Consider the following 22,008-nt stretch of genomic DNA (forward strand, 5'->3'; position numbering starts at 1 on the left):
GAAATGAATGAAATGAAATGTCTGGAACCAACTCCGAGAGGGCAGTGACCTCTGAGGTGGGGTGCGGGTGGGAGTCCCACTCCTTATCAATAGCTTCTTTCCTGCAGTCTGGACTCCCCGGTGTCAGAAAAATCTGACATCAGAAAGGGGAAGACGTGGGGGGAGGGAGAGGAAGACTTCCCTCCTCACTGCATTCAGGCTGCCAGCCAAGGGCCGGCCGTGAGGAGCCCTTGAAGGAAATGAGCTGTTTGTTTGAGTTTTTGTCTGTAACTGGAACATTTGCCAATCACTTGTGGTTTTTCAAGAACCTGGGAACCACGTGTGAACCATTTCTGGAGATCACTTATGCTCACCTGCGTTATCTGGAGATAAGGGACTGTGTATCGGCGTTTACAACGCCTGAGATCAGGGAGCTGGAACTCAGACGCCAGCCTTCGATGATCCAGCCGATGAGACAAGCTTTTTCTTCTCTGACTTCAAGCCCCTGCGCCAGACATTTTTTCTGTGTGACCCCCACCCCCACCCCCGGCTGTAGATGAATGAAGTGTCACAGGAAGCCGTCCAGCTTTACCCAGCTTAAAGCTAGCATGAAAGATCTTAGAAATGATGGACTGAAATGAGGTTGTCTGTGTACCTCCTTTATCACTGTCAGTAACATCCCAGGGTCCGAAAGCGTTCCACTTCCACCTGAGATGTTCAGGCCTCAGCACTCGCAAAGTTCCTGACTCAGGACTCTGCATGGTTAATGGTAAGTGATTCATAGGCAGGAGAGGACCAGCCACAGACCACACTTTGCAAAACACTGGTCTGAATTCTGCCTTGTGTCTTTCTTTTCCCCCTCCTGGTGCTTCCTCTTCCTCCCCTGACACTGGACTCAAAATAAAAACCCTGCAGTCCCTCCCAGGGCTCTGGAGATACAAGGGCCTGGCTGATCCTGCTGGATAAGTGAGGCTATTAGCGTTAACCAGGTGGAAGAGTTCCACCATGATTCATTGGAAAGACTTAATCTTCTCCAACACCTTGGTGTTAAGCAGGGTGGGCACACCCACCGGGACTGTACTGTAACCCTCCGCAAACAAATTAATGAGAGCTTAATGGGAGGTAATTGCCCAGTTACTTGCAGACAGAGGCAGTTCTTCCAGGCTGTAATTTTGACAGTTGATGTTTTCTTCCTAACTGGTTCCCAGCCCTGACTCCTCTATCCCGTCGGAAGAGGCCAGAGCAGCTGTGCCAAGGAAGCAGCGGGCCCCAGGTCTGCACACCCTTCCTTTGGTTTCTGTGCCAGACCCTAGAGGAAACAGGGGCCCAGATGAGGGCAACTGGGACCCAGTCCGTCTGGTTTCTGAAGTCCCCAGGGGGAATGTGGGACGGGCCCAAGGTGAATGGGGTAAGTGTTTACCTGAGCAGTGAGCAGGCTCACACTCCCCACCCAGTCCATTCCTATCCTTGGCTGCCAGGCAATCCCATCCCTCCACACATGGTGCTCTGTGGAGGTCGCCTGCTTCACTCCATTTTCTCTCTCCTGCTAGTAACTTTCTCTCTCCGTCTTAGAAGAGTCCCAGTGTCGCCTGCAATCCTAGAAATATTGGGTTCTACCATCTTAAGAAACCCCTAACTGGACCTTGCAGCTACAGCAAGCTCTTCTTTCCTTCCATCTGCACGCTTACCTGGGGAGGAAAGCCTGTCTTCATAACTCCCAATGGATGCTAAGATCCAAACATCCTTATCCCAGGCCTGCGGTTGTCCTGCCAGGCAGATGATGGGGCCAGTGTCATGCCAGGAGCAGCACTGAGTGCTCCACCAGCATTCTCATTCCATCCTCCTGTTACCAGAAAGGGAACTGGCCCTAGTGGGTCTGCTTAGGACCAGCCAAATAGTGTTGTAAATTCTTGACTTCGTGCAGGAAAAATTTCACAACGTGAGTCCAAATGTTTTATTTTTATTGATTTCTGAGAGGGAGGGAGGGAGGGAGGGAGGCAGAGAAAGAGAGAGAGAGAGAGAGAGAGAGAGAGAGAGAGAGAGAGAGAGAGAGAGAATGAGAGCCATTGGTAGGCTGCCTCCTGCACACCTCCTGCTGGGGATTGAGCCTGCAACCTGGGCATCTGCCCAGACGGGAATTGAACAGTGGCCTCCTGGTTCATAGATTGACACTCAAGTATTGAGCCACATGGGCCAGGCAAGCCCAGGTGAATTTTAGAGGACATTTATTAAAGCTGGGGACAGTGAGCCCTAGCCAGTTTGGCTCGGTAGTCAGAGCATCGGCCCATGGACCGGTCAAGGGCATGTACCTCAGTTGCAGGCTCAATCCCAGCCTGGCTGAGTGGGAGGCAAGCAATCTTTGTGTCTCTCACATCAATGTTTCTCTCTCTCTTCCTCCTCATCCCTCCCTTCCACCCTCTCTAAAATCAATGGGAAAATATCCTCCAATAAGGATTTTAAAAATAAAAACTTTTTTTAAAAAAAGCTGAGGACACCCTGACTGGTCTGGCTCAGTGGAGAGAGTGTTAGCCTGTGGACTCAAGGGTCCCGGGTTCAATTCCAGTCAAGGGCATGTACCTTGGTTGCAGGCACATCCCCAGTGGGGAGATGTAGGAGGCAGCTGATCGATGCTTCTCTCTAATCAATGTTTCTGACTCTCTAACCCTCTCCCTTTCTCTCTGTAAAAAAATCAATAAAATATATATTTTTAAAAAGCTGGGAACAATGAAACAAGAAGGCCTACAGAAGAACTAGGTGAGGAAATGGGCCTACACTGGTCTGCTTTGGGTCACTAAGAAGTCAGAGAAGGCTCTGGCCGGGCAACTCGGTTAGTTAGAGCATTGCCCTGATACACCAAGGTTGTTGGTTCGAGTCCCAGTCAGGACACATACAAGAAGCAACCAATAATGCATAAATGAGACAAACGAAAAAAAAAAAAAAAAAAGTCAGAGGAAAAAGGGTTTTGGGAACTGCCAGGACAAACTGCCAAGACCCTAGTAGAGTTTAGGAGATGCATGCCTTTGAGGGAAGAAGAAAGGTGAGGGTGTACTGGAGGGAGAGCAGAGTGCACCTTGACCTTTGTTTGGAGGGGGTTTGAAGGCTGGGCATTTAAGGGAGATCTTAGGGGAGGATCAACAGGATATTCATCAGCTGTATGCTGAGGTACCACTGCTATCCTCTTAACTTCCTCTGTGCTTGGGTGTGGTTGGCAAATACCATAGCGTTGATTGGGTTTCTGTTATCTGTCTCCCTGCATAGGGTGATTTAAGCTATTTGCCCTCAGGTTGGGGAGAAGTGCAAACCATTTAAGCATCCCAGGTTTAGGGGGGATAGGACTTACTAGATGGCTGCAAACTGGTGTTTAACTGTCTCCGTTTCCCTATTCTGCTTGTCCTGGCTTACTAGCTCGTCTCACCTTCACCAATCCTTTGAAGCAGTTAACAGTTCCCTCCCATTTTACAGATGAGAACATCAAGTCTCAGAGAGGCCAAGTCCCATGTCCCAGGTCATGTGGCTCTTTAATGGCAAACTCGAGACCTGTGCAGACCCTCTGCAGCCTGAACCGTGCTCTTACCCAACATCCTGCCACCAAAACACCCCACCGCAGATTCCTAGGAGCAGAGAGACCTGAGCAGAGGAAGTGAGCGCAGCTTCACCGAACTGAAACTGGAATCTTGGGGGTAAAATAGGACAGGTTTAGGAAATATTAGGGGACCATGGAGGAAGCACAAATTCCTTCACTGCTAATATATTAATCGTTCCTGCACCCACCAAAGTATGGGCCTATCATTTTACTTCTTATCCAATCCCAGAGGTTTCCTGGCTTTGCTTTCTCCCTCCTCTCTAGTCTATCACCAGTGGATTTCATGTAACCCACCTATGGCCCCTCCTTTGATTGCAAAGTACACAATAGGTGAGAAACCTCCATTCTCTGGAGCACGGTCCCAATCCGTGGAGATGTTGCTTCCTGGCAGTTGTGACAGTTTGGCTCAAATAAACTCACAAAAATTCTTTACCAGTTTGAATGTTTTTTATGTTAACACCACAGAGGCAGAAGTAATTCATTGAAGAAATGGGTTTAGAAAACAAGTAAAGGAAGGGTCCTTGGAGCTTGGGAGGAGGAAGAAATGATAATGAGCCTGGGGGCGGGGAAAGGGGAGAGGTGAAGGCTTGGGTGTGTTGCCAGGAGGGAGATGGCCTTGGGTCCATGTCCTAAGGAAGTTAAGGGTGAGGTTTTAGGGGAAGTCCCAGGGGAAGGTCGCAATAGAATATTCAGCAGCTTTCCTGGTGTGTCCAGGTCTCCACTGATGGATTGGTCTGCATCAGGGGTCATTATTTAGTGCAGTTGGTCCCAAGGTCAGTGTTGGTGTCACTGGTTTTGCTGCTTTCCTGGACCTGGAGCTGAAATATAGCTGAGGCCTAGATGTTATCTCTAGGAAAGAAAGGTCCGAGGGTCCAACAGCATGACCAGCCATGCTAAGGGGGGGAAAGACCACAGTGGGGGCGAGGTCCTGCCATTGTCCTTTGCTGGACACCTGGAGCTTTCTCCGTCCTGGTGACCTCTGTACCTGGCCCATCGTCCCAGCTCCGCGCATGCCCGTTTAACTGCCTACCACACAAGGGAGAATGTGTTCAGGGTCACCAAGCTGATGAGAGAGGGGGAAAAAGCAAGTCTGTAAATATTTGTGACATTTCAGCCAGACAGCTATAAAAGGTAAGGCAGGGCCTTTGCCTAGCAACCACTGACTTTTGAGTCCTAATCATAGTTCCCAAGAAATAGTCCTGCTGCTAGAACTCAGAACATCCTGTCCTGCCTGCCCCTGGGAGACTGAGCAGGGAGCAGAGCTGAGGTTTACCAAGAGCAGCTGAAAGGAGGGGGCGGTGGCCTCCTGCTGGCTCAGGGACTCCTGCAGAATCGCCTCCAGAAGCTCCCTCAGCCCCAGTTGCCAGGAGTGCCACCCCTCCTCACAGCCGCTGTTTCTCTGGCCATGCTCCCTCCCTCGCCCTCCCCCAGCTCACCTGCATCCCTGTGGAAAGGCAAGGCATCGGACCTGGACGGAGGGCTACGCTGTCCCCCTGGAAGCATGGAGCTGCTGTGAGCACAGGCTTTTGAGTCAGCACACCTGGATGCACATCTGAGCCTGTTTCCTCATTTGAAGCAGGGTCAGTAGTAGTGCCTATCTCGTAGGGTATTATTCAGGAATAGGTGAGAAAATATTTGAAAGGTACTTAGCACAGTTCCTAGTCCACAGAAAGAGGTAACTAGGAATGAAAGTTTTTGTTTTGCTGAAATAGGTTTGGCTCAGTGGATAGAGCGTCGGTCTCGGAACTGAAAGGTCCCAGGTTTGATTCCGGTCATGTACATTGATTGTGGGCACATCCCTAGTAGGGAGTGTGTAAGAGGCAGCTGATCGATGTCTCTCTCTCATCAATGTTTCTAGCTCTCTGTCCCTTTCCCTTCCTCTCTGTAAAAAATCAATAAAATATATATTAAAAAAAAGTTTTTGTTTCTACTTTCAAGTGTTATCCTAGTTTCACTCATGCCTCACCATGATGTTGCATCTTATAACTGGAAGAGGCCCTGAAGTCACCTAGCATTAGAATATTTCTCTCTATGTAATTTTCACACACACACACACATTTACTGAGATAATATCAATAAAGCACTTAGCATGTGCCTGGGATAAGTCAATGCTTAATAAGTGTTAGGTTTGTGATAGTTAATTTTATGTGTCAACGTGGCTGGCTCACCGGATGCCCAGATAGTAGTTAAATGTTATTTTGGGTGTGTCTGGGAGGGTGTCTCCAGAAAAGATTAGCATTTAATTGGTAGACGGAGTGAAGCTGATGGCCCTCCCCAATCCACCAAGGGCCTGCCTAGAACCAAAAGGTGGAGGGAAAGTTGGTTTGACAGAGCTTTGACGTCAGTGTTCTGCTGCCCATAGCATAAGTGACCAGATGTCTCGCTTTTGGCAGGACAGTCCCGATTTTTAACAATTTGTCCCGCATCCCGTGGCGTTTTTTAAAAAGTGCCGATTTTTGGAAAGATTCTTGTCCCGCATCCCATGGAGTTTTTAAAAAAGTCCCGATTTTTGGGAAAAAAAATCCGGACTTTTTTTAAAATGACGCAGGACAAATTGTTAAAAATCGGACTGTCCCGCCAAAGAGGGATGTCTGGTCACCTTACCATAGCACCCTGGTTCTTAGACCTAAGACTCGGCCTGGAATCTGCCACATGACTCTGGCTCTGTGGCTCTTGGCCCTCGAACTGCACCACAGGCTCTCATATAGCAGACCATGGGACTGCTCAGCCTCCATAACCATATGAGTCAATACCTCATAAAAATAAATATAAAATAATATAAACTAGATAAGTAGGAATGCAGATGTCCTATCGGTTCTGTTTCTCTGCAGAACCCTAATGCAGGGTTTTGTGGTTGTTATTTGTCTAAGTAGGAATTTACTGAGTATTCATCCATTCATCTATTCACCCAGAAGTCAGTTATTGAGTGTCCTGGTTTTTAGATGTGGCCTTGCTCCCATGAGGAAAACGTATAACCAAATGAGAAATAGAGAAGCCAGAAAACAACCAGAGAACAGCTGAGGACCTAACGGAATAGGGTTTTTTTTTTATGCTCTCAGATGTGACAATTATCACACCTGAAGGGAGGAAAGAGATTCTCCCGCTCATTATGAATGACTCAAGAATGCATATATTCAAGTAATGTTGGCTTTCAAAGAATGAGAATGTGTGCTTATGTCAAATATCTTCTCATCACTCAGAAGGCCTTTAAATTATTATCATAGCTTCCATGCTGGCAGGTCCTGGGCTTTAAAGGTTGAGAGAGTACATTTGGCAAATAGCCGAATACCGTTCAGACCCAAGTCTGGTGGAAAACATAACCCCAGCTGCATTGAAATGGACTGAGAGTGAGGTGTGACTGTGGCGTGAGGATACTCGTTTCTCCCACGTGGCTCCTGAGCCGGCTCTGAAGGTATTTCCAAAGAGGAGCTGGTTCAGACCTGTGCCTGTCCTCACCCCACGCCCACTCTTCCCCTGGGGAGTTGAGAGAAGCCTGGGACCCAGCGCCCCTCTCTCCTCCACTCTCCTGGGTGATCTAGGAGAGCCTCCTGCAGGCCTCAGCCATCAAGCAAAGATCTGCATTCGCGCCTCTTCTCCATTCTCTTCCCCTGCCCCTCCTCTTCCTCCATCCTCACTCCCGATGTGAAACAGAGTCCTGTGGTCAGAGACCAGACACTTGACTAGAGGAACGCAGCCCACCGTCATCCTGGACACTGGCGTGGAGCGCTCACTTCCCACTGGGAAGAGCTGCAGGAAGACCTGAGTCTCACTCTGCTTCCCATAGGTTTCTAACCACACACATTCACTGGGGTCCTATTTGTGCCAGGCATTGTGCTGGCTCCTGTCAGGGACGGACACAAAAGCATCAGATCCCATTCCCACTACAATCATATAACACAACAGCATATAACACAACAGTCTTTAACGGGCCATTCCAAACAATGAAAGCAGACATGATACGAGACGTTTTTTATTCTTGGATAAATAATTAGTACTGAAAGCCAGAGGGTAGAGGCTGGGTGGTCAGGGAAGACTTCTTGGAGGAAGTAGGATCTAACAGGGTCTTTTACTGTTAATTAACATTTTTCGTTTTGACATTATCGTAGGTAACTCCCTTCTCCCTCCCCTCTTTGCCCACCTCCACCCGTCCCCATCTAACCGGGTCTTGAGAGAGAGGGAGAATTTGGGAGAGCTGAAGAGGAGAGGAAATAACAGAATCAGAAAACAGTGCTGGGAGGGCAAACCTACGGTCAAGGCGCACCTGTGTGTAACTCTGGTGTTTGTGAACCTCTGGTTCCTGTCTCTTTCCAGGCTCGTCATTCCTTGCAGGTATCTTAGCATGATCTGAACTTGGTCTTCAAACAGAGGCTTTCTCCTCCCAAACATTCAGACCTAATGGCTCTATATTAGTTACGATTCTGTTGGTTGCATGTGACAGAGAGAGTCAATACAAACTAACTTGATCAGTAAAAGTGTTAATTGTCTCTTATATTAGGGAAGTCTAGGCATAGAAGTACATTAGTTTGCAAAGCATTAAGGCGCAACTGGCTCTAAAAATATTGCAGGACGCCCTGATCAATTTTGGCTCAGTGGATAGAGCGTCGGCCTGCGGACTGAAAGGTCCCAGGTTTGATTCCCGTCATGGGCATGTACCTTGGTTGTGGGCACATACCCAGTAGGGGGTGTGCAGGAAGCAGCTGGTCGATGTTTCTAACCCTCTGTCCCTCTCCCTTCCTCTCTGTAAAAATAATAATAATATTAAAATTAAAAAATCAATAAAAAGAAATAATAATATTGCAGGGCTCTGTTTGCGCTCCGTTTTCTACTCTACTGAGATCCACTTTCTAGGCTGGCTGGCTTTGGGAAGTCAGGAAGCCGGCTGCTGGCAACCCTAGATTCATATTCTCTGAGCTTTTCAACCCCAGTGGAGAGAGGAAGTTTCCCTGACAAAGCAGGTACAAGAGCTTCACCGGTGGAGTCTCAAAATCGACTGGCACATGGGGACCAGGCTCCTGGTGCTGTGGGCGGGGGAGCCTGAGAGACTAAAGGACAACGTGGACTGCTCTGGGGAGGCCGTGCTGCACTATTCTAGAAAGCCTCAGCCTCTGTCTCAGTCTTCCCAGATGGTCATGTTCCCACTTCCTCCCGCCCCCAACAGCCAGCCTCTCTTCACAGGCAAACTGACCGCTAATGGCCAAGAGAGCCTGTGCAGGAAGCAGCTCTCTCTCTCTCCCAGGACCCTGCAGCGGGGTCAGCCACCAGATAAACACCCGAGGAGATGTGGCGTTTCAGGAGAGGGATCTGGATCGGAAGCCCCGGTTAGGCGGAGACCCCCTGAAAAACGCAAGCAGTGGATTTGGGGGTGAGCAGAACAGAACCCCGCTGCAGGCTGGCCTCACTGAAAGGGCGGGTGGCAGCTTCAGGACGGTGCGTGTCAACCCAGGAAGAGCAAGACTTCCCAGCCGAGGGCTGTCCTGGACTCCACACCGAGAGGGGACTGAAGCGTTTATTTCCACTTTGCTCATTTTCTGCTTTTGAATGCTCAGTCGGCAGCACAGTCTGGGATCCCAGACTAGGGAGCAGCAGCTTCCAGTCTCTCCAGGAAGGAGCCATAAAGGAGAAAAGAGAGCAGGGGCTGAGGGCAGTGCCACCCAACTGACATCTAGATGGTGGGAATTTTATTGCAGGAGCCGCTGGCCAACTACTGAGCACTTGCAATGTGGCTAGTGCAACTAAGGAACTGAATTTAATTTTTTTTTTTTTTAATCATTTCAGAGAGGAAGGAAGAGAGAGCGATAGAAACATCCATGATGAGAGAGAATCATTGACTGGCTGCCTCCTGTAAGTCCCCCACTGGGGATCGAGCCCACAACCTGGGCCTTGACCAGAATCAAACCTGGGACCTTTCAGTTCCCAGGCCGATACTCTATCCACCGAGCCAAACCGGCTAGGGCGAGATACTGAATTTGTAACTTTATTCCATTGAAATGAATTTCCATTCCAATAGCCACGTGTGGTTGGTGGCTCTGTGTCAGACACTGCGCCTTCGAGAACATCCTCCCTCCACCCACCTCGGGGCTCGGGCAGGAGCGGCAGGACAAATTGGAACGGAACATCTCCATCCGCCATCCGCATCAGGAAAGGCAGATGGTGGGGAATGGGAAGCAGGGAAGACCCCTGGTGTCAACCTCCTTCCTAAACACGGACATCAGCAGCCGGAACGCTGGCAACTGTCTGCACCCGGCCTCCCCCTCTGAGAGCCACGGCCTCTGGAAAGCACCTCACACAGGGCATCTGAGGCGACCAGGTGTCCCCAAACCACAGGACAGTGAGGAAGGAAATAGCCCAATAGGGAGCGCCCCCGCCCCCGCTGACCCCAGGGTTTTGGAGAGCCCACATCCCACACTCCTCCTCCACGGTGAGAAGTGTCTCACGCTGTGCCTGAGGACCCCAGCTCAGAGGTCCGTGAAGGACCAGGTCCCGTGGGATGTCAGCTCCACATGTGTTGACTGAGTGCCTCCCGGATCATCAGAGGAAAAGCTGGACTTAAATGATTTCCTGTCCAAGAACAATCTGTCACCTAACACAGTGGGAAACCATCCAAGCCAGCCAGCGGGAGTCACGGGGCTCCACCCACAGCCTCCAGCCTGAAAGGGACCCGCGGGGCCTGGGTAGCTCAGTTGGTTAGAGCCTCATTCCGCTACACCAAGGTTGCCGGTTTGATCCCTGGTCAAGGCACATACAACAATTAACCAATGAATGCATAAGTAAGTGGAACAGCAAAGTGATCTCTCTCTCTCTCTTTCTCTCTCTCTCAAAAATAACAATAAAAAAAAAATCAGGGCAGACCTGGCTGGTTTGGCTAACTGGAGAGAGCATCAGCCTGCGGACTCAAGGGTCCCAGGTTCGATTCGAGTCAGGGACATGTACCTTGGTTGCGGGCACATCCCCAGTGGGGAGTGTGCACGAGACAGCTGATGGATGTTTCTAACTCTCTATCCCTCTCCCTTCCTTCTGTAAAAAAATCAATAAAATATATATATATATATATTTTTAAATCAGGGCAGATTTGGGAAATGACCTCCCTAAATAAAGTAAACTGTTGCTAATACGGGAAGGTCCCCTATGATTCACCCAAATAGAGTCTTCCCACAGGGGCAGCCTCTGTAATTGGGAATTCACTTCCTTGCATTAAGCAAACCCTCAACGTGTGTCATCTAATATGCAAGTAGTCCTGGGAGGGCCGCCTATTAAGTGGCTGACACCTAGGTGCCACCCACTTTTATCAGATCGCTGCTTTCCCGTGTGTCAGGAAGGGTGAGCCAGCTCTGGTTCTCACAAGGATGGGCCCAAGGCAGCTGCTGTGGCCCAGGCCAGCCCCGCCTGGCAGGGGAGTGGGCGGCAGCTAAGCTTTCCTCACTGCCTGGCTCCCATGGTCACCTGTGACCAAAGCACTTCTCCAAGGCCATGAGGCTGATGGACGGCAACAGTGGAGAAGGCCGAGGCGTCTGGCTGTGCCTGGCTGGCAGCAGGCGCCACCCCTACCCAGCCCCCAGGCCCTCACCTGCCCAGAGTGTGTGAGGAAAGGAGGCCACCGGCAGAAAGATAACCATTAGTGCATTATTTGCTTTGTGTCTGTCTCCACCACATGACTGCAGGCTCCCTGAGGGCCCGGCCTGCCCCGGCTTGACTACACTGGGCCCTCCTTCCCGGCATAGTGCGTGGCAGGTCACATGTGTCTGGTGACTGTTGACTACGTGAAGCAACAGGCCAATGCATGAGCGCTGTGCTCTTTGGTTGGCAAACACCCTTCTCCTCAGCAGATCTCCGACTTACTCGTCACTGACCTGCCACGCACAGGCGGTGCTGGCTCATCCCACGTGGACGGAACCCAATGGAAACACAAAAGATGTGTCTTCAGCCACGGCCCGGGTCTCCTGAGTTGGCGGGTGACTGGTGCCCTCGGTCTGTGTGGGATTGCCCATCGGACGTCTCGCAGCCTGAGGCGGTAGAAGTGGGTGCCTGTGGAAGAGGAAGGGTGACCCTGGTGCCAGGAAAAAGCAGCTTTTTTTGTGTCCATTTGGCGCCATTTACGGTATTAATGGATATGTTCATACCCGTGGGAAATCGGTCTGCACAAGATTTCCCGCTGCATCTTTGTGTGAAATAGCAGAAGACCGGAAACAACCTGCATGTCTCACCCATTGGGTGCCTCCGTCTGATGGAATTCAAAGCAGCTGCACAGGAATGAGGAAGCCCTTAACGTGCTGATCTGGGACACCCTCCAGGGCACAGTGAGCGAGGAAAGTTACGCACAGAGCCGCGTGAACAGCACACAGTACCTGCGGCGAGAAGGGAGAAAAGGAGTACATGCATATAGTTTTTCATGTACAATAGGTAAAAATCTCTCTTAAAAAAAACATATGAGGCCAGGCTATATCTTTCAAATCTGTTGTCTACTTTTAGCACAACTCCGCGAAATGGGCAACATGATGCCCATTTCCCAAATAAGAAAAGAGGTTGGGAGAAATTAGGCAAGTACCTCAGCTCACACAACCATGGAACGGTCAGGCAGGGTTCCAGTGCCCCCTCTCTCTGAGGGCCCCCCTCTGTCTCAGTTTTCATTCTCCCAGCAAGACCCATGGATGCTTCATTCCAGGGGCCCGATTTATAAGCCCAGAAAGAAGCCAACTCAAGGAAGCCCCTGTTAGGCACAGCAGTGCCCTGGTCAGGAAGTTCTGGGAGCATGTATGAGGCTGTGTGTGTGTGAGTGTGTGTGTGTGTGTGTGTGTGAGTCAGTATTATGGTTATGAGGGTATAAACCTGTATGAAAGTGTGTGAGCATGTGATTATGACTTACAAAGGGTGTGGGTATATGTGAATATGTGTGTAAAGTGTGTGGTTATGTGAATATTTGTGAGTCTGTAAAGTGTGCGTGAACATGTTTATATGAGCCTGTGTAACTGCGTAACGTGTGTATGAGTGTCTGCACTGAGGCCCGGGAGGCCTGGCATGGAGAAAAGCAATCACAGAGGTGGGCAAGAAGCTAAGGAGACAGAAAGTTGACCAGGAGCCCCGGGGTGGGGCACAGGAGCGGGCAGAGGAGGCTGGGACAGGCAGGGGTGGAGCTGGGAGGGGAAGCCAGGGTAGAAGACCTGGGGGTGTGGCTGGCCAGGCAGCTAGAAGACCGTGGTGCCTGGGGCTGAAAGTCCTCAGGCCTTTATCCCTCAGGCCAGGGGCTAGGAAGCAACATTCCTAACCCCACACCACACACACACACACACACACACACACACACACATTCACACATTCCCTTTCCCTGGCCCTGCATACACCGATGAGTGGGGAATTGCTAAGTGAGGCCCAACAGAAGCAGTAACTAACCAGGCGGGATAACCTGGGTGTTGATGTAGGTACAGATAGAAGAGCCCACACTGCAGCTGGTGAGCTGCTTTCCTCCCTCCCTCCCTCCCTCCCTCCCTCCCTCCCATGCTCCATAAATAGTCCCCCAGCATCAAATGCTAGAGATAGAAAGACCCACAGGCCCCGCCTCCACCTCCATCAGACTTGCAGGGAGGACTGGGGCCTGGGAAGGAGAGTGGAGAGGGATGCATCTGGGAAGAACACAGGGATTGCAAGGGAAATGGGGGTGTTTTTTTTGTTTGTTTTGTTTTTAATATATTTTATTGGTTTTCTTACAGAGAGGAAGGAAGAGAGATAGAGAGCTAGAAACATTGATGACAGAGAAATATCGACCAGCTGCCTCTTGCACACCCCCTACTGGGGATGTGCCCACAACCAATGTACATGCCCTTGGCCGGAATTGAACCTGGGACCCCCTAGTCCGCAGACCGACGCTCTACCAATGAGCCAAACCGGTTCGGCGAAATGGGGGTGTTTTAAGAACAGTCGGCCCTGGCCAGTTTGGCTTAGTGGACAGAGCGTCAGCCTGCAGTCTCAAGGGTCCCAGGTTCAATTCCTGTCATACCCTTGGTGCCTCATCTGGACCAGATGTGTCACTGTCTCCATGGGGTACAGATGTTAATGGGGCAGTCCAGCCTCTGTCCTGACCATAACTGTGTGTGCACATGCGTGCGTGCATGTGTGTGTGTGTGTGTGTGTGTGTGTGTGTGTGTGTGATGTGACCAAGCGAAAGGGATCCTGAAAAGAGATTTTCTTGCCCTTGGAGCTGAAGGAAGCATTATCTCCTCTCAATACTCCTAAGAAATCCTGGGACACCAGAACGCTAAGCAGGGTAGGGTGCTTTCATGGGGTGAATTGTGCTCCCTCCAAAAAAAGAGTTGTTCAAGCCCTAACCCTCAGAACCTGTAAATGTGACTTTATTTGGGAATAATGCCTTTGCAGATGACCAAATTAAAATAAGGTCATTCAAGTTGGCCCTAATTCAACACCATGGGTGTCCTAATGGTCAGGGGAAATCTGGACACAGGCAGACACGCACACAGCGGGGGACCACATGAAGATCGCCAGCGAGCTACCAGAAGCCGGTGAGAGGCCTGGATGGTCTGCCCTCCCGGCCCTCAGGAGGAACCAGCCCTATCGATGCCTTGATCTTGGACTTGAAGCCTCCAGGACGGGGAAACAGTAGACGCCTGTTGTTCTAGGCCACCGGTTCTGGGTGCTTTGTTGTGGAGCCCTGGGAAACGAACCAGCGCTGGAACACAGCAGTCAAGCACGAGAACTTGAACTCGGCCAGAACTGAGTTTGCACGAGAATGGAACACAGCACAGGGAGTATAGTCAACTCTGTTGTCATAAGCACGTGTGGTGCCAGGTGGGTACTGGGAATATCGGGGGTAAGAGGGTGCACTTTGTAGAGTGCATGATTATCTAACATCTCGCTATACACTGAAACTAATATAAAATAATATTGAACATAAAAAAATGTTTTAAACAAACAAAAAATAACAATAATAAAAAGTGACATAAAAAAGAAAAAGGTCTGCCGAAACCGGTTTAGCTCAGTGGTAGAGCGTCGGTCTGCGGACTGAAAGGTCCCGGGTTCGATTCCCGTCAAAGGCATGTACCTTGGTTGCGGGCATATCCCCAGTAGGGGGTGTCCAAGAGGCAGCTGGTCGATGACTCTCTCTCATCGATGTTTCTAACTCTCTCTAACCCTCTCTCTTCCTCTCTGTAAAATATCAATAAAATATATATATAAAAAAAAGAAAAAGAAAGGAAAAAGGACTGAGTGTGATCCCAGCTGCACCACTTACTAGCTTTGCCATCCTGGGTGAGACACTCAAGTCCTCTGAGGCTCCATTTCTTACACTTAACGGGGGACTAGAATGAGCACCCCCTCCCGGGGCTGCTGTGCGGATATGGGTTTGGCCCGGTGCCTGGCACATGCTAGGGCTTAGCGAACTGTGGCTGTTATTGCTGCTAAGAATGTACTTGTGCCCTAGCCGGTTTGGCTCACTGGATAGAGCGTCGGCCTGCAGACTGAAGGGTCCCAGGTTTGATTCCAGTCAAGGGCACATGCCCAGGTTGTGGGCTCGATCCCCAATAAGGGTCATGCAGGAGTCAGCCAGCCGATCAATGATTCTCCCTCTCATCATTGATGTTTCAATCTCTCGCTCCCTCTCCATACTCTCTGAAATCAATAAAAATATTTTTTTAAAAAAAGAACACACTTGTTTTCGGGGTCTCTGTAAAAATTTATGATAACAGAATTATCTCTAACTTACAAAAAATCCCAACATGAGAAACCAGAAAAGGAAAACAGAAGAGAAAGTCACATTTGGGGAGAGCCCGATATATCGGGCACAGTACCGTGTGCTTCCCAGAATAACTGAAATGAGAGCATTCAAAGGCTCAGCGGGGTGAGGTGTGGATCCAGGGAAAGACCTATGGAGGGACGGGAGGTGAGGGGACAAGTCTGATCTGCGAGGCAGGGCAGGTGCCTCCAGAGGAAGGGACTCCCAGGCCCTGGTGCCCCGCACCGCCTCTGGGCAGCACGCTGTGGGGGATGTGCAGGCCGCAAACATCACCCCAGCAGGGCCGAGTCACCCGACCACAATAATGCGCCTTTCTGCCCTGACGGAGACAGAGGGCATTGTGTGCCCAGGCTGTGGCCTGCGGCTGGAGGCTCAGCCCGCCTCTCAAAAAGGCAGGATTGTCTTGGGCCATGGCCTGGCCTGGGGCTGCCACCCCACACGTCACAACAAGCTCCGAGCAGGCGAAGGGACAGCCGCTCTCGAGGACAGAGCTCCTCTGAGACGACAGCTCCGAGACCCCGGAGGGGCCGGGGTAGCGACAGGAAGCAGGAGCTTTGGGGAAATCTGAATAATTCAGAGCTGAGGGTCCATTTCCAAGGCCCTGGGGGTAGAGCCCCAGAAAACCTACAGCCAGGACGTCTGTCTAAACGTCCATGGTTAAGAGCAGGGAGTGTGGGGTCAGAGTGTGGGGTCAAATCCTGTCTAGGCCGTTTCCTGGCAGAGTGCCTTGGGGCAAAACGATCCATGAGGCATAGTTCCTTCACCCCATAGACAGGGGCGGGGGGGCGGGTTATGAGAATTAAACAGACTAATGTCTGTCCCCTAGTAGACACTCAACAACTATTTGCTATTACAATGATGATTAATCTGTGTTGCTCCAAATGAGAGGAAACATGCAAAACACTTGGCACAGAGCCTGGTACCCAGTAGCTGACGAGTAAATATTAGCCTGTGCTCTGCATCCCTGGCTCCACCTGCCGAGCCCCTGAGTCACTGGCCCAGAGCCATTCTAGGCTGGTTCACTGAATACCTTTCTCTGCTGGCCAAGTGGCGTCTGGTCTCTGGAGACATCCTTTCTCCCGCAAACGAGCCTGTTCCAGTTCCTCCTGGAGCCTGGGCCGCAGCCAGCCCGAGCCAGCTTCTGTTTGCAGGTGGGAGCTGGTGGCCACGTGCAGACGTGGAGGCTCTCCTTGGCCCAGTGAATCCACATCCTGTGTTCTCTGCGCCTCGCCCCGGCCCAGTTCCCCAGAGATTATCCTTCCTCTCCCACATACCAGGCTTCTGGAAGAGCCCACACCCTCACCCCAACAAGCCACCAAAGGAGCTCCCCAAGGCGGGGCCAGCCAGGCGCGCCCTGCGCTCCCATCCTCACGGCCCAGGACCCTGCAGGAGTCTGGAGGGAATGTGCCTCCTGGGCCCGCGCCCAGCTCTGACTGAGGCCAGGACCAGGGCCTCTCCTTGTCCCTCCCTCCCTCCCTCCCAGACACACAGGGCTTTATAGTCGGATTATGCCATGGAAACTATGCGCTCTGCCGGCCCGTTCACATGGCCTCGGCAGAAAAAATAGCCGGGCCTTCTCGCTCTGCCAAGACCCGCGGGCCTGAGCCACCAAAGCAAGCCTCCTATGTGAAACCCGGCCCCTCAGATAGATACCTACCCCAGGAGGGCTTGTCTGGGGGTGCCCTCCAGTCACTCCCTCCCCCAGCCCCAGCCATCTGCCTCTCCCTCCTCAGGGATCTGGAGAGTTCAGCTCAGCTGGACAAGCACGTGCTGCCTTATATGGCAGCTTCCTTCTGAGAACAAACCTCACCCCCCTCTCCAGGATCCTCCTGAGCTCTGGGAGCACCACTGATCCTCCTCTGGCTCACCCCCTCCTCCTGGGATGCAGTCCGCAAAGTCAACAGGACAGGTCCAGTCCAACCCGACCCTCCCCTTTCTAGACCTACACCGTCTGCTGGGGTAGTCCCTGGCCACATGTGGCAATTTGGATGTAAATGTTACTTCATTAAAAATTCAATTCCTCAGGTGCCAACGCCACACTCCGGTGCTCAATGCCACACGAGGCTTGCAGCCACCCTTTTGCCAGCTTCCCGGATGGAATTCTGTGGCAGAGCCCTGCCCTGCCCACGCTCCAGAGTTCCCTGGCTGCGGCTCCTCCTCCACCAGGGCCTGGGATGGTGTCTGCTCCCAGCCTGGCCTTCCAAGGGTAGACCCACAACCCGCGTGCACACCCCTGGCCGTGAGGGTGCTGGCGGGGGCTGTGGATGGAGCTGGAACCGGTGAGGCGTGCTCATGGGCCGCTCGGGGTGCAGGACCGAGCTGGGGTGGGAGCGAGGGGGTGGGGAGGTGTGCGGGCCAGGCCGGCTCTCCCTGCATGGCCACATTCCCACGCAGAACTCCAAGGACTCTGAGAACGTCACACCTCGCCCTGCAGGCTCCTTAGGAAGAAATACTTTTCAAGGTGTTTTAGCACTTAAGCTTTTCAAATCCTAAACAGTGTTATTGAGATGTAAGTCACCTACCATGCAATTCACCCACTTAAAGTGTACAATTCAGTGTGTGCACAGATGATATGCAGCCTTCACCGTCCCCGTGTTTAGGACATTTTCATCACCACTAAAAGAAACTTTGTGTCCTTTAGCTATTATCCACCTAACTCAGTAGTCGGCAAACTCATTAGTCAACAGAGCCAAACATCAACAGCACAACGATTGAAAATTTTTTTCGAGCCAAAAACCGACTTCTGCGCATGGGCCACGACGTTTCAATCGCCCTGTACATGTGCGCCCGCACGTGGTATTGCGGAAGAGTCACACTCCAGGAGCCAAAGAGCCGCATGTGGCTCGAGAGCCGGTTTGCCGACCACTGACCTAACTCTTAAACTTTTAGCACTTAGGCATACATATGGCAGGTGGCCGCCATCCCCTGCAGACGTGAGGGTAGGTTGTCTCCCTCTCACCTCTGTGGTCAGCTCCCTGAGGACAGAGTCCAGGTGTGACACCTGTGTGCCCCTCCCCCTCCTGCACCTGGTGAGGTGCCCAGCCCCCAGTAGATCCCTAAATATCTGCTGGCGTCATTGTTATGGTTACAGCTGCTTCTCTGTGGACAGAAAATAAACCCAGTGACAGCGGGCAGAACGGGGCGGGGGCCTGGAGATCCTGTTACCTGAGGAACCATGAGGGTGTTTAGCCTAGAGAAGCAAAGAGGGGGTGTGTGCGTGTGGAGGGGGTGGGATCACTGCTCAGACCCCCTAGGTCCTGGCAGAGGGGCCAGGAGCACTGGGCCAAAGTCTCAGACGCCACATGTGCGGCCAGTGGAGGGGCTTAGACACGTGGGAGCAGGTGGAAGGGAGTGAGCACCTGACAGAGCACATTCATTCACGGACGCCGGCCGGGCCTGGGGGACCAGCCGTCCGGGATGCCTGCGTGTGGCCGCTGGCATCAGGCCGAGGCCAGAGCGGGCCTGCAGGAGCTCTCGGGTCTCTTCCGTCTCCGGGCTGCTGGGCCCAGCGCTGTCACGGGGCACAGGGGTTTCTAAGAGACACAGACGCAGGACCCACAGGCCTTCGCTGTCTTTGCTTTTCCTTCCCGGCAGCAGCAGGAGTCAGGCTCCTGCTCTTCTCAGGGTCTGGCCCTGCCCCACCTGCTTCCCCCTCACCGGCTCCCAGAACACGACCAGGGCTGGGGCCCAGCGTTCTGCTCAGAACCCGGGGATGCGTCTGGATGGGGATGGCCACGGGTTGGCATGCAGCGCCGAGAGTCTAGCAAGTGAGCCGAGACTAATAAACCCGAGGACAACAGGTCTGAACAGGCCGCGGGCAGGTTTCGGTGTCCGGAGCCCAGGCCGAGGCCCTGCACAAAGCACCTGAGATGAGACCAGCAGGAAACCGCACGCCCTGGGTCCGGGAGCCGAGGGGCCACCCAAGGCTGGGCTTGCCCTGGTTGCTCCTGATGCGCAAAGCCTGGGGGTGGGAGACAGGCTCCAGGCGCAGGGTGACTCCAGGGACCAACAGAGAGTTCACTGGTCATTGGCTCAACAGAGGAAGAGACGGGCCTGGTTCCTCCAGGTTCACCCGAGCTGCTTCGGGTGGGCGGTGGGTCATGGGCGTCCACCACACAGATGCGCAGCCCGGGCTCCCCCTGGGGCGGAGCGGAGACAGGAAGGCCGGGTGTGAACTGCCTGGCACAGGGCTCAGCGTTTCGCTGGCTTACACTATTTTTTTTTTTTTTCATGTTCAAATAGACTTAATATCTGAATAACACAATGTCATCACAGGGGAAACGTGTTGAAAGGCTGAGAATTTAATGTGGTACTGTTTACATTTGTTTTTACTGTCAAGGTGAGTTGGTGTTTTTTTGGGGAAAAATAGGTGGTGACACACTTAACAATTCATTCTCATAGAGCACTATAACAGTATCAAAGTACTTCAAGCACTAAGAAATGAACACGATAGCCAAGCTTGTGTTCAAAGTAGTTATAATGTTCCTCACCAAGCGCTTATGATACCTGTATTAAAATGTAAAAGCTAGCCGAAACCGGTTTGGCTCAGTGGTAGAGCGTCAGTCTGCGGACTGAAAGGTCCCGGGTTCGATTCCGGTCAAGGGCATGTACATTGGTTGCGGGCACATCCCCGGTACGGGGTGTGCAGGAGACAGCTGGTCGATGTTTCTCTCTCATCGACGTTTCTAGCTCTCTATCCCTGTTCCTTCCTCTCTGTGGAAAATCATTAAAATAAAATAAAAATTTAAAAAATGGGCAATGGACCTAAATAGATACTTTAAAATAAATAAATAAATAAATAAATAAATAAATAAATAAATATAAAATAAAATAAAATAAAATAAAATGTAAAAGCTTTCAGAGCTCCAAATAGCAGGCCAGGAAAATGGATGTGTGAGGGTGTTCTACAACACTTGGCCTTCGTTTGAGAACTTCCACATCTGCACTGTCTCTGGCTTACCCTTCGATGGTGCCTCCTATATGCCAGGCACTGTCCACGTGCCACATCGGACTCGGGCAATTCTCAGCTGCTCAGAGAGAAGGAGCATGTCGGAGGCCACCCCTTGCAAGCGGCCGAAGGGGAAGTGGAACCCCGGCTCCCTGGCTGCAGGGCCAGCCCTCCCCGCCCTGGCAGCTGCTTCCCCCGTGCCTTCTTTCACGCCCAGGACAGCCATGGCAGACCAGCATGACTTCAACCTAAACGCTGAAACACAGAGCAGGTCCGTGACTTGTCCTAGATCCGCGGTTGGCAAACTGCGGCTCGAGAGCCACATGCGGCTCTTTGGCCCCTTGGGTGTGGCTCTTTTACCAAATACCACCTGTGGGCACACACGTACGGTGCGATAGAAACTTCGTGGCCCAAGCGCAGAAGTAGGGTTTTCGGCTCTCAAAAGAAATTTCGATAGTACTGTTGATATTTGGCTCTGTTGACTCACGCACGAGTTTGCCGACCACGGCCTTAGGTCGTGCCGTCAGTAAGCCACAGACCCCACTCAATCTGGGTCAGGTGCCCCCAAGCCCACGCTCCTCCATCACCCCACACTGAGACTCCAGGAGGAAGCAAGGTAAGGGCTTATAGGAAGTATGGCTGCTTTTTAAAAACCATAAAATACACATTTTGTATTTCAAGAAATAAAGCCATAAAAAGCCAGTGGTGATGGTTCTCGGAATCGGGCTAGATAAATTGTCTGGCCTCAAGCAAATGGGTAGTGAACAAGCCAGCCTTCTATAATACTTAAGTCTCCTCCTCAGCATCGTGATGGGAACTTCCGCGCCAGCTGCTCACGCTGACAGCGTGTGCGTCTCTCCGATTGCACAGGTGAGAGGGTTTTACAAAAAACCCTTTGTGGGGCTGACCCATTTTCCTGCAGGAGAATAAGTTATCCCAGGCGCTGAGCTAAGTGTTTTTCCTCACTCTGGTGTTTTCTCAGGGACCACTGCCCACAGCCCGGTTCCAACCCCTCTTCTCCTCTCCCCTGTGTCCAGAGGCCCTACAGAGTGGTGGAAAGACCCCTGAACCTGAAGGCAGGTCTAAGCTGTGGGAGGTAAGCCGAGGGACTTCCCTTCTCTGAGACTCTTCTGGAAATGCAAACATTGAACCCAAGGACCTCCAAGATCTCTTCCCACACTAAGGTTGATGGTCATCACCGACCGGCTTGGGCCAGACGCTGTGCTACGTGCTGGGGAAACGGAGTGTGAAGGTTGTATCGCTGGCCTCAAGGAGATCACAGCCTACATTGTAATACAATGCTGTGTGGTCAGTTCCTAAGAGAGGCGAGTTGGCACCATGATGACTTTAGCATAGAGTTCTTGCTTGGAGGGACAAGAAAGGCTTTAGGGAGGGAGGAAATCTTGGAGCTGAATGTTACATAAGAAGGAGAATGGGGCCAAAACCGGTTTGGCTCAGTGGACAGAGCATCGGGCTGCGGACTGAAAGGTCTCAGGTTCGATTCCGGTCAAGGGCATGTACATTGGTTGCGGGCACATCTCCAGTAGGGGGTGTGCAGGAGGCAGCTGGTCCATGTTTATCTCTCATTGATGTTTCTGACTCTCTATCCCTCTCCCTTCCTCTCCGTAAAAAAATCAATTTTATATATATATATATATATATATATATATATATATATATATATGTTTGTTTGTTTTTAAGGAGAATGGGGATATTCCAGCCATAGGGAACAGAACATGCAAAGGCACACAGGAGGAGATG

General features: G+C 51.6%; 1 long non-coding RNA gene across 1 annotated transcript; it reads right to left on the reverse strand.

Moving 5' to 3' along the window:
* Positions 1 to 6,667: 6,667 nt before the first annotated feature.
* LOC118731055 lies at positions 6,668 to 20,758 on the reverse strand. The gene is made up of 3 exons (XR_004991799.2): positions 20,528 to 20,758; positions 18,859 to 18,862; positions 6,668 to 6,679 (listed from the first exon to the last, which is right to left on the reverse strand). It is a non-coding gene; the product is annotated as an uncharacterized LOC118731055 (long non-coding RNA).
* Between the last annotated feature and the right edge of the window lie 1,250 nt (positions 20,759 to 22,008).

This window comes from Pipistrellus kuhlii, unplaced genomic scaffold (genome assembly GCF_014108245.1).
Source record: "Pipistrellus kuhlii isolate mPipKuh1 unplaced genomic scaffold, mPipKuh1.p scaffold_m20_p_1, whole genome shotgun sequence".
Taxonomy (NCBI): domain Eukaryota; kingdom Metazoa; phylum Chordata; class Mammalia; order Chiroptera; family Vespertilionidae; genus Pipistrellus; species Pipistrellus kuhlii.